The sequence below is a fragment of the Homarus americanus genome, unplaced genomic scaffold, assembly GCF_018991925.1.
Source record: "Homarus americanus isolate GMGI-L3 unplaced genomic scaffold, GMGI_Hamer_2.0 scaffold45698, whole genome shotgun sequence".
In the NCBI taxonomy this organism is placed as follows: Eukaryota; Metazoa; Arthropoda; class Malacostraca; order Decapoda; family Nephropidae; genus Homarus; species Homarus americanus.
The window spans coordinates 6,481,755-6,496,512 of NW_024735554.1; the positions used below are offsets into that span (position 1 = coordinate 6,481,755).

The 14,758-nt window shown below is 39.8% G+C and overlaps 1 long non-coding RNA gene across 1 annotated transcript; it reads right to left on the bottom strand.

Moving 5' to 3' along the window:
- Nucleotides 1–6,945: 6,945 nt before the first annotated feature.
- LOC121871291 lies at nucleotides 6,946–12,038 on the bottom strand. Its single transcript, XR_006089860.1, has 5 exons — nucleotides 11,607–12,038; nucleotides 9,621–9,689; nucleotides 8,674–8,697; nucleotides 8,213–8,240; nucleotides 6,946–7,164 (listed from the first exon to the last, which is right to left on the bottom strand). It is a non-coding gene; the product is annotated as an uncharacterized LOC121871291 (long non-coding RNA).
- Nucleotides 12,039–14,758: the final 2,720 nt, after the last annotated feature.

The window sequence follows — 14,758 nt, forward strand, 5'->3', positions numbered from 1 at the left end:
AAAACAAAACAAAACACATAATGAGATAAAACACAATTATCCATCAACACCAAAACAACGTAATAAACAAACTATATAAAATTATCCTTATACTCTTGTGATTCACTATAATGTTGTACTAATGTGTTGTACAGACTGTAGGTAAACTCACTCGAAGACGACGACAAGTCACACTTATGTAAACAACTTGGTGTTTCATGTATACATCATGTAGACTTATATGTCATGTAAGAGTCTCAACAGATTGTTTAAAGCCATTCAGTAAGATCGTTTGAAAATAATGACAACATTTCAATACTTAACGTGAAATTCTTAAATACACTATATTAGTAATCTTGGGAACTCCATGAATGAAACAATCTAATTACATCTACGAAGCAGCTGACATCTGTGGAGGCCTATACGAAACAACTTAGAACTTTCTTATGAGCCTAACAGGGTTACAACGAAGAGTAAAACTAGCACTTGGTTTAAACATCATGATTTAGTTGATAGCGACAGCAGGTAAGCGTAGGTGGTATAGCAGGTAAGTGTGGGTGGTCTCGCAGGTAAGTGTGGGTGGTCTAGCAGGTAAGTGTGGGGGGTCTAGCAGGTAAGTGTGGGTGGTCTAGCAGGTAAGTGTGGGTGGTCTAGCAGGTAAGTGTGGGTGGTCTAGCAGGTAAGTGTGGGGATCGAACAGGTAAGTGTAGGGGGTCTAGCAGGTAAGTGTGGGGGTCCAAGAAACAAGTGTGGGGGCCCAAGAAACAGGTGTAGGGGCCCAAGAAACAAGTGTGGAGGTACAATTTTGGTTTAGTGGCTCACATCCGTCCCTGGGTCAAAGGTGTTATGGCTTCACAAGTGTTTGGTCTACGCTGTCGACACTTATAGTAAACACTGACTCAGCTTCATCTCTTCCTGTTGAATTTTGAGACGGAAATGCGGATCACCTGAAGATTAGACACCCCAGCTTTTTTTTTTAGCCAAATGTTTAAAGACCATAATGCTAACCTAACCTAACCTAACTTAACTTAACCTAACATTAACCTAACCTCAGTAAAATCAGTGTCGCTATAACATGAACACTGATTTCCTTTACCAGTGCCAGTGTCTTTTATCATACGATGGGTGAGACGAGAGGACAGCACACCGCAGCTCCATAATGACCTGTATCCCTTATGTGTACTCTCCCTTATGTGTACCCTCCCTTATGTGTACTCTCCCTTATGTGTACTCTCCCTTATGTGTACCCTCCTTTATGTGTACCCTTCCTTATATGTACTCTCCCTTATGTGTACCTTCCTTATGTGTACTCTCCCCTATGTGTACCCTCCCCTATGTGTACCCTCCCTTATGTGTACTCTCCCTTATGTGTACCCTCCCTTACTGTATGTATACCCTCCCTTATAGTTATAGCAATAAACTATTACAGGACGGAAAGTCAGTGAGGAGATGAAGAAATTAAACAACGACACTATTTTTCTTTTCATAAATATTACGAATAGTCAGAGGCTCTTTTGTACAAATTTCAAATGTATGAGAGGAAAATGGTCAATTCGTCTAGCAAAAATAATGTTCATAATTCCCTGCATTGGCGACTGATATGTCCAATGATTTTATGAATGACCTTTATTACTGTTAACGGCTGATCGCTCCAGAGAAGACGCGGTGTCATAATTTACACTCCCTGGATTTCCACTTCCTAGTCATAATTCTCCGTATAATAAGCACTCCCTTGTCATGAGTATACGCATAACATTCACTCCCATAGTCTATATTATACGGGTAATATACAGTACACTCCCTCTGTTTTGTTTTGTTTTGTTATATGAGTGGAATAGCCCACCCGGGCACAGGTCATCAACCCACAACGGGGCCTGGGGGGGTGGGGGGCGAAAAAATAAGATTGAAAACAATAGAAGAGAAAAAGACTTAATTTACACCACGAAGATGCAGGAAAAACAAGCTTTTTGAGATGAGACAGATTGTAAGAGTATGGAAACAGAAGAAGACAGAGCATTCCACAGTTTGGCTGTGTGAGGAAAGAAGGAGGTACTATGACGAGTTATTCTAATGTGACCGACATCCACACAGAAACGGTGGGCACCGCGGGCAAGACGAGTGTTACGAGCCCACTGCCTTGCCGGCGGTGCACAGGATGCCAAATCAATCGAATATTGCCCGTTAATTAAAGTATCTGTAAAAGAGAGAGAGTGGAGCAACTTTGCGGCGAATAATATACACTCCCCTGGATTTCCACTCCCCAGTCATACGAGGCGACAGAACTAACTTTGTTTATGACCCCAGTTAGAAATATTTATCATTATCTAGCTGTGTATATGGTATAGAGATCCACATATTCCATTTATTTTTATGCCAAAAAGTCAGGATTTTATATACATTTAGTTAAGGTTAGGCTAAGTTAGGTTGGGTTAGGTTAGGCTAGGTGTATAATAATAAATGGGGGGGGGGGGAGGAAATGATTCAAAGTGAGTGTATATTATATTATGAGTATAATAATAACTGGGAAGTAGATATTCTGTGACAGCGCAGACTAAAAGTTACACCGTTATTGTGTGTACCCTCCCTTGTGTGGTACCTTACCCTCCCTCATGTAGTACCGTACCCTCCCTTGTGTGGTACCTTACCCTCCCTTATGTAATACCGTACCCTCCCTTGTGTGGCACTGTACCCTCCTTTAAACAGTACTTCACAAGTTAAAGACAAGTATATAATTATGGTGTTGGCTGGGAAGTCTGCGCGTCCCATATTACCAAGGCCCTCACTTGCGGGTACTTGAAGCAGGGAGTGTGTGGTTGTGTACGTTCACCCTTATCCTTATCTTCACCCAACAACGGCTTCTTCAATGACTCATGCCAGTTAGCGATGGAAGAATATCTCTCCAAGACTCAGACATTATTTTTCGCAACAACCGGACCAGTAGTGAATATAGGCTATTGTTTAAGTCACTAGAGAGATCACGTTTATTATTATGGATATAAAATTACGTGCAGGTGGTGTACGGTGTTTCTGGAGGCAGGTTTTTATTACCACTGGTCGGCGAACATAGCGCTGACGTATCATAACACCGTCTACAGCCCTCCACCTAATACTGATGCCATTGTTTTAGTCATTTAAGTTTTCTTTATTATTGTATTAAAGGTGTAACCGATGACTATATAGGATGTGTAATTACGAAGAAAACAATTATCAACAATGACGTGTTTTTGTTTATATCTGTATATAAATATCCAGTAGCACCGCTCGTCCACTGAAGCGCTTGACTGAAATGTTTACATTCCCGCCACAGACGACACACATGAGGAGCACTCAGCCACCATCACCACCACCACCACCACACTACTTCTATGACCAACACCACCATTACCTCTACCAATACTATGACTACTACAACCAACACCGCCACCACTTTCACTAATACCACCACCAACATAACTACCAGAATAACCACCATCACCACCACTACCACCAATACCATTACCACTCTCTCTAACAACACCGTCGCCACTAAACTTAACTTTTCCACTATCATCACCAGCACCATTGACTACCACCGCCACCTCAAGGCCACATCACCATGATTACCAACAACACCACAAATCACCACCATCACTACAATGAAAATCACCAGGATATCACATCATCATCACCAATCACCACCAATACCTCACGATGATCACAACCACCAGATAAATCCATCATCACCACATCCTCATCACCAAAATAGCCACCTGAACCTGACTACCCTTCATTCCTTCACTAGCAGGCTACATCACTATGATCATCACTACCATCACAACATCACCTGAACATAATTACCACCACCACTACCACCACCAGCTAAGGGTCACCCCAACATGATCACCACCACCATCACCATCACTCCCACCACCATCACTATCACTTGAGAACTAAACCATTATCACCTCCACCATCACTCCCACCATTATCATCACCACCATCATTCCCATCATTATCACCACCACCATCAACATCACTCCCACCACCACCACCACCACAGTTCTATATTAAAGTTGTCAATGACCAAAGAACCTGTTTAGTCTACAGTATGTATGAGCCTAACTGTGAGGAGACCTACAGGGTTCAGTAAGAGATGGTCAGCTCTACTCCTCCATATAACATAAAGTAGTGTCTCAAATATTATTACTCTCGACAAGGGTAAACGTGGAGGAGTAAACGAATAAGTATAAAACCAACAGTAACTATAATTAACTTAAAACTATTTATACTTAAGTCAAAGACAACACAGTAAATTCAGAAATAATTGTTCCATAAATATTTAACGTGAAGAATAATGATATATGGCAGTAAACCCGTTCAGAATAGAGGTTATGCAAACAACATAAATATGAACAACGGGGAGGAGTCACCACACGAACACTCACAAGCGCACAGGGAAAAGTATTTACCTCTAGTCACGTATAGGAGTAGTGCCGTCCCTAGAGGGGTGCAGGGCCCGGGTCAAGTCATTTTAAGTACAGTATTTTCACAATTCTGGAACAGTTATCACATGCGATCTACGGTTTGCCGATCTTTCAGTTTCTCTATATTTTGGGTTGCAATACTATAAAATTACTTCACCTGTATGTGATAACCGTTCTAGAAAAACTGAAAATACTTAAAATGAGATTCGAAAATGCGATATTATTGCATGCATATACACGGAAAATAAAACATTATTTTAAATTGATTTGTAACATAAGCATAAACATAAATAAGGCAGTCTGGATGTAATGAAAAAGTTCATGGTCACCCTGGCTCGCCACCCCCTGGGGAGGGCTCTGCGTAGGAGCGTGAGTGGTGAATGCAAAAATACCCTCAGGTTGAGAGCAATGGCTGAAGTTACCCTACCTGATATATGAGAGAGACGAAGACAGCAAGACACTTAGCAGTAAATAAGGTCCTGTAGTGCAAAGAGTAAACCAAGTAATGTGTGAAAACTGGAGGTGGTAAGGCGAGTCTCCCAGGGGTGTGCTGCTGCTGTTATGTTATTACCGCGCTTCAATAACGAGGGTCTTTAAGCGCGCAACAAGGTTAGTAATTCACTAGTCCAACAAAAATAAAAATTAGGAGAAACAGAACTCTCTTTGTGGGACAACACAGAATTCTCATTGGCTATAAGCTTCTTGGATTTTAAGTGGACTATAAGCTCAGGGACGATGATGATTGGTCAACTGAAGTTAAAACTAGAAGGATTCGATATGTTCTGACTCATTATCATGTCCTGTGAATCATTTGGATTCGTTGTCAGACCAATTCGGGTCAGCAACTGTTTTCGATACCAATAACAAACAGTGCAGTAGTTTATTTAGCTGACACAAACATTAACACAAATAATACAATCATTTATACCTACATTATACGAAATAAACATAATATAAAAATAACATGGAAATAAATACGAATAATAAGGGAAACATAGAAATATGAAATACCACCATCTTTAGTAACACCACCATTACCACCAACACCACCATCTTTAGTAGCACCACCAACACCACCAACACCACCATCTTTAGTATCACCACCATTACCACCAACACCACCATCTTTAGTATCACCACCATTCACCACCATCTTTAGTATCACCACCATTACCACCAACACCACCATCTTTAGTATCACCACCATTACCACCAACACCACCATCTTTAGTATCACCACCATTACCACCAACACTACCATCTTTAGTAACACCACCATTACCACCAACACCACCATCTTTAGTATCACCACCATTACCACCAACACCACCATCTTTAGTAACACCACCATTACCACCAACACCACCATCTTTAGTATCACCACCATTACCACCAACACCACCATCTTTAGTATCACCACCATTACCACCAACACTACCATCTTTAGTATCACCACCATTACCACCAACACTACCATCTTTAGTATCACCACCATTACCACCAACACCACCATCCTTAGTATCACCACCATTACCACCATCACCACCATCTTCAGTATCACCACCATTACCACCATCACCTTGCTATGCCATATTATCACCAACAGCGCTTGAAGATGTAATTTGATATTGCAGTTCACTGTTAACTGACCCTCGTTGTTCAATAAATAAACAACTGGTAATTATGTTTCTGTGAATGTTTTCTTAATTGGTCGATTATAGGAGACTGCTATATAAATCGTGTTTTAGCAGCTTTAACATAAATGATTCTCAAAGGATGTGAATTATTATAGAATATTATATAACCTTCAGGCAGTGACCGTATCATATATAAAGTAATATATAATCATAAGATGGCTTCTTTGTGCTACACTCGTCTCCCTCATCAACAAATATAATCTAATATCTGTAAATATGTAAAATATCGTGTAAATTTATCATTACTGTTACTTATTTATTCATATAATTCCCATAAATGAGCACCTTAGTCTTTTTATGAGGTTTTCCCGCGTTTTTCAGGTTAGCGGATTGACTTAGGGTGTAAACATCGAGTTACTTCAGTATCACTTAACAATACACAATAATTACAAGAAGGATTATCATAGAAACTATTATAATAAGTTTTAAGATTAATTTTTATTTCAGACCAGAAATACCAATTATGTTCACCAATTATGTTCACCAATTATGTTCACCAATTATATTCACCAATTAATACACTTCTGATTGCTAAATTGTAAGTTTGGAATTAGAAGCCTTTCTGATCCTACAGCCAATTAATGTATGTATGTGTGTGTTTATGTATGTGTATGTATTGGGTGTATATGTGTGTGTATGTATGTGCATGTAAATGTGTGTATTCGTATGTGTCTGTATATGTGTGTATGTATGCATGTGTGTCTGTGTCTGTGTAAGTGTATGTGTGTCTGTGTGTGTGTGCGTGCGTGCATGTCTATGTATGTCTGTGTGTGTGCGTGTATCTATGTGTGTTTGTGTGCGTGTGTATGTGTGTGTGTGTTGGGTGTGTCTGTATTTATGTGTGTATGTGTGCGGTGTGTCTGTATTTATGTGTGTATGTGCATCACATTATGAGTTGCTGGATGATGACTTTTGGGGCGAAGGTGTCTGGAAAAGGCGCATCAATCCAATGGGGGATAGTTGATAGCTACTGTCATTCTTCTTAGTTTCTTCTACATTCCTCTGCGGTGGAGTGAAGGATTTCCCTGAAAATAGACCCAAAATTAAAAGTTGGGGCTTGTGCCCACTGTATTGACATTAGTTTTATCATGAAGATGTTGTAGAGGGAAGTGAATCATGTGAGAATGAAGGACACCAATGAAAGTGAGTTATTCGTAAGAACAAGAGAACAAATTATTGTGGAAAAAAATAGCGAGGTTATAATGAACAACTGCTAGAATTTAGAGATTTAAAAGTCGGATTATTCTGTTTAGGCTGTGGTCGATAAAGCTTCTCAAACGTGTAAGGAGTTCGTCAGGGAAAATAAGGAATCCGGTTCAAGGTGTAAATTTGCTGCGATTGGTCCAAAAATTTTCATGGATGGATAAAATAAAATATAGGAGTTTGTTAAGAGGGACGTTCGGTTACAATAGTGTGAGATTGGCAATAAACATAAGAGATATTAATGAATGGGTTAGGACGAGTTTGTAGCGTGAAAGTTTATATAGAAGGTGTGAAGAAAAGTAACTCGTTGCTTAGTAACTGAGAAGGTATATGCAGGGTGATACTGAATATTAGCTTATATAAATGGGAATTAAAATCATGGCATGAACCACTGGATGATGAAGTGAAGAAGAGAAAGAAAGTATTGATTTTATTGAGTAATGCGGAGAGAGAGAGAGAGAGAGAGAGAGAGAGAGAGAGAATCGTATCAAAGGTGGTAAAGATGCCGATGTGGAAGAAGACAATCAAAAAATTACTGTACAGAAACAAACATCCACCATAAACACATTTCCTCACTCAAAATTCTATCTGACTGTACTGTACGTTTGTCTAATATTATAACTCATATAGAGAAACAGGATGCACCCCTTAATCCACCCATCTGTAGCTGGGAAATATGGTCGACTGCACTGCTGACCACAATGTCTCCTATAACGAAGACTGAAGAGTTGCATCCACACTGTTAACTGATTTAAATAAGTGTTGTACATGAAGGCATAAATCTATGTGTCAATGTTTCCCCTAAGAAGACATCGAACTAAGGAGTTTCAGCAGAGAGACCAACAGAACACATACTGTATTATGTCTTACCTTGTGCCCCACCTTGTGCCCCACACACCTGGTGACAAATAAAACATAAGTGTAAAAAAAAAAAAAAAAAATCAACAACTTTTGGTACTTACAATAATATAACACATAATACAGATATTAAAGGCAATAAATAATTAATAAATAATTATCTAAGTGACAGATAAAACGATTGAGTTACACAAGTAAAATAAAAAATAATAAAACATGAAGTATAAGATACCAACTTAAATAATATATACCAAAGCTAAAAGTATATAATTCATGACTGTGTTGTTCAGCTCTATAATATCTTTCTGTACCGACTGACTGACCGACTGACTGATTGACTGTGAACGACAAAGGAGAATAACAGACTATAAATTCAGTTGTTCCATTGGAAGGTCCTTTCTGCGCTGGCCCTACCTCCACCCCTCCCGCGCACACACACACACACACACCATGATACCACTTTCCAACCTTACCGAGGAGTTCTTTGGGGACGTCTCCTGAAAATAGAGGAAATGAATCAACAAAACTCTAAGGTACATTTATCTCTCCCATGATCCTGTAAACGTAGGAAGAGATGAAGGAAAACAAACAATAAGGGAATAAATGATGGAAGAGAAGTAGAGAAAGAACTAACAGACAAGGATGGGAGGGAGAAGGTGAGAAGACGGAAGGAGGAAGGAAGATGGATGATGGAGGGGGTAGGAAGACAGATGATGGAGGAGGGAGGAAGACAGAAGATGGAGGAGGTAGGAAGACAGAAGATGGAGGAGGGGGATGACGGAAGATGGAGGAGGGAGGAAGACAGAAAATGGAGGAGGGAGGAAGACGGAAGATGGAGAAGGGAAGAAGATCGAGGATGGAGGAGGTAGGAAGACAGAAGATGGAGGAGGGAGAAAGACAGAAAATGGAGGAGGGAGGAAGACGGAAGATGGAGAAGGGAAGAAGATCGAGGATGGAGGAGGTAGGAAGACAGAAGATGGAGGAGGGAGAAAGACAGAAAATGGAGGAGGGAGGAAGACGGAAGATGGAGAAGGGAAGAAGATCGAGGATGGAGGAGGGAGAAAGACAGAAGATGGAGGAGGGGGATGACGGAAGATGGAGGAGGGAGGAAGACAGAAGATGGAGGAGGTAGGAAGATCGAGTATGGAGGAGGGAGGAAGATCGAGTATGGAGGAGGAAAGTAGACAGAAGATGCAGGAGGGAGGAAGATCAAGGAGGGAGGAGGGAGAAAGATCGAGGAGGGAGCCGGATGATGGAAGAGGAAGGAAGGAAGCAAATTGGACAATTATTAAAGACATAAGACAAATGTTATAAAATCAAACTCATCAATATACTATTTCCTGTTGTGTCAGATATATTAATTTTTTCATCAATTTGTACAAGTTAGTAATGTGTGTGTGTGTGTGTGTGTGTACATTACCTTCTGAGCATCTTTGGTACTTCCAGACATCCTGTACAGCTGCTGCCTCTTGTATGTCTGTCTGTTTGTCTGTTGGTAAGAGAAGAAATACGTCAACACCTTTCAATTATCACAAGCCCAGGTGTAAACATTTAGGTAGAGGGAACAAGTATATGATAAATGAGGAACGACTAACATGAGGAAGATGAAATAAAGAAAAGAAGAGAAGGAAGGAGAACAATAGGTAGTAAGATAAAGACACGAGGGAGAGGAGGAATAAGAATTAAGGAGGAAGAAGAAAGTGGAAGAAAGAGGAGGAGGAGGAAGAAGAAAGGGGAAGAAAGAGGAGGAGGAGGAAGAAGGAAAACAAAGAAGGGGAGGAAAAGAAACAATAAGTAGGAGGAGGTAGAAGAGAAAGAAGGGGAATGAAAAGGAAAGAGAAGGAGGACGATGAATAAAGAGGAAGTGAAGAAGGAGGAAGACGACAAAGAACAGGGAAGGTGAAAATTAAGAGGGGTTGAAAAAATATGATGCAAAAAAGAGAAAGATAAAAAGGAGGAAGGAAAAGAAGAACGAAGAAGAAGAGAGGGAGAAGAAGAATGAAGCAGACGCAAGAGGAAGAGAAAGAAGATTATATAAGAGAAAAAATAAGGAATGGGACGAAGAATAAGAGGAATAAAAAAAGAAATGGACAATGTGAGACAAAAACTAAGTGAAGAGAAATAAGAAGGGGTAATATGATAAAGAAACGAATAAGAGAGAAAAAGAAACTAACAAAAAAGAAAAAAAATATATAAATTTAAACAATAAATGAAGAAATGAAGGACGAGGAGGCAAGTGCAACAGAAGGAGAAAGAGGAGGAGGAAAGAAAGAGAATAGGAGAAGGAGGAGGAAGAAGAGGAGGAAATGAGAAGGAGGAAGAGCAAGGAGAGATACAGGGTAGAAAAAGAACGATAAATAAAACAGAAACAAGAAGAACACGAAGGAACAGGATGGTGTAGTGAAGAGAGAAGAGAAAAATGAGAAGGAGGAAAGGAGGAAAAATAATAACGAAGGAGGAAGAGGAAGAAAAATAATGTGAAGGAAAAACAGGAAGAGGAAGAATAAGAAATGGAAAGATAAGGAAGAAGAAAATATATAGAAAAGGAGCAAAAAAAGACGAAAGTGGATGAAAGAAGGAAAACAAGGAATAGAAGGAAGAATAAACACAGAGGACGAAGGAGGAAAGGGGGAGGAGGTGGGAAAAAAGAAGGAAGAGGACGAAGAAGGAAGAGAAATATTAAGAAAGAGGAAGGGGAAATAGGTTGGTGATAAGGAAGGGAAGGAAGGAGAAGGAGGTGTGAGGAGGAGAATGAAGGAGAAAATATAGAAAGACAAGAGAAACCAGGAAAAGGGGGAGAAATGGGGATAAATAACGAAAATGAGGAGAGGCAGAAGTAAATAGAGGAAGAGGGAACAAGGGAAACAATAAGAACAAAGAAGAGGAGGAGGAGTAGGAGGAAGTAAAAGAAGGAGTTAGAGGAGAATGTGGAAGAGGAGGAAGAAGAAAAGGAATACAGGAGGAAGAAGCAAATATCGATAAAAGGAAGAAAGAGGAGAGAGGAACACGCGACGAAGAAACAGAGGAAAGGAAGAAATAGAACGAAATAGGTGGAAAAGGAAAGAGGGGATAGGAGGGTGAAGGGAGGAATAGGACAAAGAAGGAAGGAGGAGGAAAAGGGGGAGGAGAAGGAAGAGGATGGAGGAAAGAGAAGAGAGTACGAAGAAAGGGATGAGAAGTAGAGAAAGAGGAAGAAGGAAGAGATATAAAATGAAAAACAAGAAGGGATAAAAAGGAGAAGCAAGAACCTATTTTAGAAGGAATAAGGAAGAGGAGGAGGAGGAACAAGGAAGAGGAGTAGATATAAGAAGGGGAAGAAGAAGGAAGATGAAGAAGAGAGAAGGAAAAAGACGAGGTTTGAAGGAGGAAGAAGAGTGTGATAGAGGAGGAGGAAAACACGTCTTACCTTGTGTTTGGTGTCAATGTCAACAGTGTACACGAGCCTCGGGGAGGTTGTGACGCAGTCCAGCGTTCGTTGACTGTACCGAGATCTGAAGAACAGTGGGCGTACAGGTCGCTCCCCGGGGTTCTTATAACCTGACTGAGTTGTCGGTAATGGAAGGTATATTATAATATTTACACCCTAGAACACTAAATTCAGATACTAGTTTATTGTTTTAATTTACATATGTGTTTTATTTTCTAATAACGCAAACATATGAGATAAATTTAGTGAATAACTCGAAAATACTAACACGATTATATTCACTTACTGGCAACAATTATGTGACTTTTGATGTGTCATCACCTGAACTAGTGGAGAGAATGCGTGTGATAGGTTGATTCGTTAGCCAGAGAGAGGGGAAAAAATATCGTGTGGTCAAACATATTATTTTCACTTCAGTCTAAAATTAAGACTGTTTTCTTATTTACATAGATTTCATAATTAAAAAAAAATTAATTTCTTATGTGATAGAATTAATATTTACAGTATATATGTAGCTGGGCAATAATTTGTTGTACGTAAGCCAACGAGGAACAGTAACTAATGTTCAGGTGGAACTGCCATGACAGAGCACCTGAAGATTAGGCCCCCCTTATTTTACTAGATGAATAAACACCCTAACGCTACATAGGGAGTTATGTTAGGCTAGGTTAGTTAGGTTAGATTAAACTAAGTTGGGAGCTTAATCCTCATGAGAAATGAAATGGGGTACCTAATCTTCAGGTGACCTAAATAGTCCAGCCACTCATGTTGTAGTTTTTGTAGAGACTCTTGAACCAATTTTCGATTCCAACATGTTAAAAGATCCGATTTACTAAATGGGGGAGCAAACACCCAAACTGCTGGTCCTCATCATAACTAACGAGAAGGTTATGGTGGTCAAGCTGGAGCACCTAGCCCCCGTTGGCACCAGTCACCACGAAACGTTGTCTTTCAGGTTTAACTGTTACTTGACAAACCCATGCCAAGGTTCAGATATCAAAAGGAAATTATAACAGGATGAGGGAGAAGATAAGAAGTATGCACTGGCCTGACTTATTAAGATATAAGAACACAGACACTACTATACGCTGAATACCATAGCCAGTAAGTAAGCAATTTGATCGATAAATATATATACCCAAGACCAAACCCAGTGTCTCCAGGAATACAAGGAGACCGTTACACATGAACCATGCAGCGGTTGATAAAATTAAGAAGAAAACTCAGGATTTCGAGACGTGGATTATGATAAATGATGAGCAGTACAGGAGGATGTATGCCAGATCCAGAAACCAAACAAAGACAGAGTGTAGAAGGACTGAAAAACAGTTCCAGAAGCAGATTGCAAGCGAGGCTTGAAGATGGCAGTTATACAGATTCTGACCAGGACAAGGTGGAGGCAGTGAACAAATTCTTTTCCTCAGTGTTCATAAGAGAGGATGTGAACAACCTTCCTGCGTTTGAGGAAAGACGGTTTGACACAGTGCTGACCTACATTGTGTTCTCAGAAGAGGGTATAAGAAATAAATTATCAAAACTAAAGATTCATAAGAGTCCCAAGCCTAATGTGGTACACCCCAGAGTGTTAAGAGAACTGTGTAATGAGCTTGTGGAGCTACTTAAAATCCTGTTCTGCAAATACCTAGATGAGCAAACGTTCCCCGATGACTAGAAAATGGCTTATGTGAGTCCAATATTCAAGAAAGGCAATCTTCACTATGCCTGACCAGCATAGTGTGTAAAGTACTAGAGAGCATCATAAGAGATGCAATGATGGAACATCTACTATGAAACAACCTTGTAAAGGACTGTCAACATGGTTTTATGCCAGGACGTTCCTGTTTAACACAATTACTCAACGTCCTGGATGCTTGAACTCAAATTCTAGAACAAGGCAGAAATATCGACAATATATACCTCGAATTTGCCAAAGCGTAACCCATGAAAGGCTGAGAACTAAATTGGAAAGGTACGGGATTCGGGGAAATGTCCTAGCTAGGATTGGAGACTTTCTGCATAACTGCAAGCAGATGTGGTGATTAGTGGCACGAAATCATCATGTGTATCTGTGACAAACGGGGTACCACAGTGCAGTGTATTGGGCCCGTTATTGTATGTTTGTTTCATAAATGATATGCCAGATGCTATACACTCATTCATACAAATATTTACGGATGATACCAAGTTATTTAGGGAAATTAAGAACCAAACAGACTGTGAAGAGCTACAGAAAGATCTCTGTAAGCTTCAAGAATGGTCAAAGAAATGGCTGCTAAGATTCAATTTTGCAAAGTGCAAGAGGATGCACCTGGGTTGTACCAACAGTAAGGAGGTGTATCACATGCCCCAACTGCATTGAGACCGAATGTGAAAAGGACCTGGGTGTGTATGTTGACAAGGAACTTAAGTTCTCGAGTCATTGTGAAAGGTGAATCAAGCAACGAAACTAGTAGGTCTTATAAGATTGTATTTATCCAATTAGTAGATATTTTGGATGATAACAATTCCAGCCAGTGTAGAACTGTTTCACATTAGCTATGTAAACTAATCCTGAATATAGATTGTTGCATTACAGTACAGACACTCCCTGGTTTAAGGAAAGGTTCTGTTCCTGGACCCTATGTGGAGGCCGAATTTTCTGTAAACTGAAAATGACTCTTCCATAAGGTAAATATGAACTGTACCCTGTACTGAATCACAGATGGCATCTCACAAGGGGATGCACTCAGCCTCCTTAACTATAATTCTCCGCAAATAGTGTTGTTACCCTGTATTAGTTACCTTCCATAATAACAGAAACTCTTGCACATCCCCAAAGTTTTTTTATAATGGAACTTATGGAAGGCATTCTGTAGCCTTGAATTTCTGTACACCGAGTGTCCTGTAATCCCGGGGAGTGACTGTATCTTGATTTTGTTAAATTTGGTAAATAACCTCGATATTTTGTGTTAAATTTTGTGGTTAAATTGATTTACTGCATCAAGTTTCAGTTACAGTACAGTACTTTGATTTATTGTGTTAACTTTTGTGGTTTGGAGAATTGAAATGATGAATGTGTAATATATACAGTACAGGGGGTATTAATAAACTTTCTTCTGAAAATAATGAGGTAAAAGTAAAAGACCAGCATG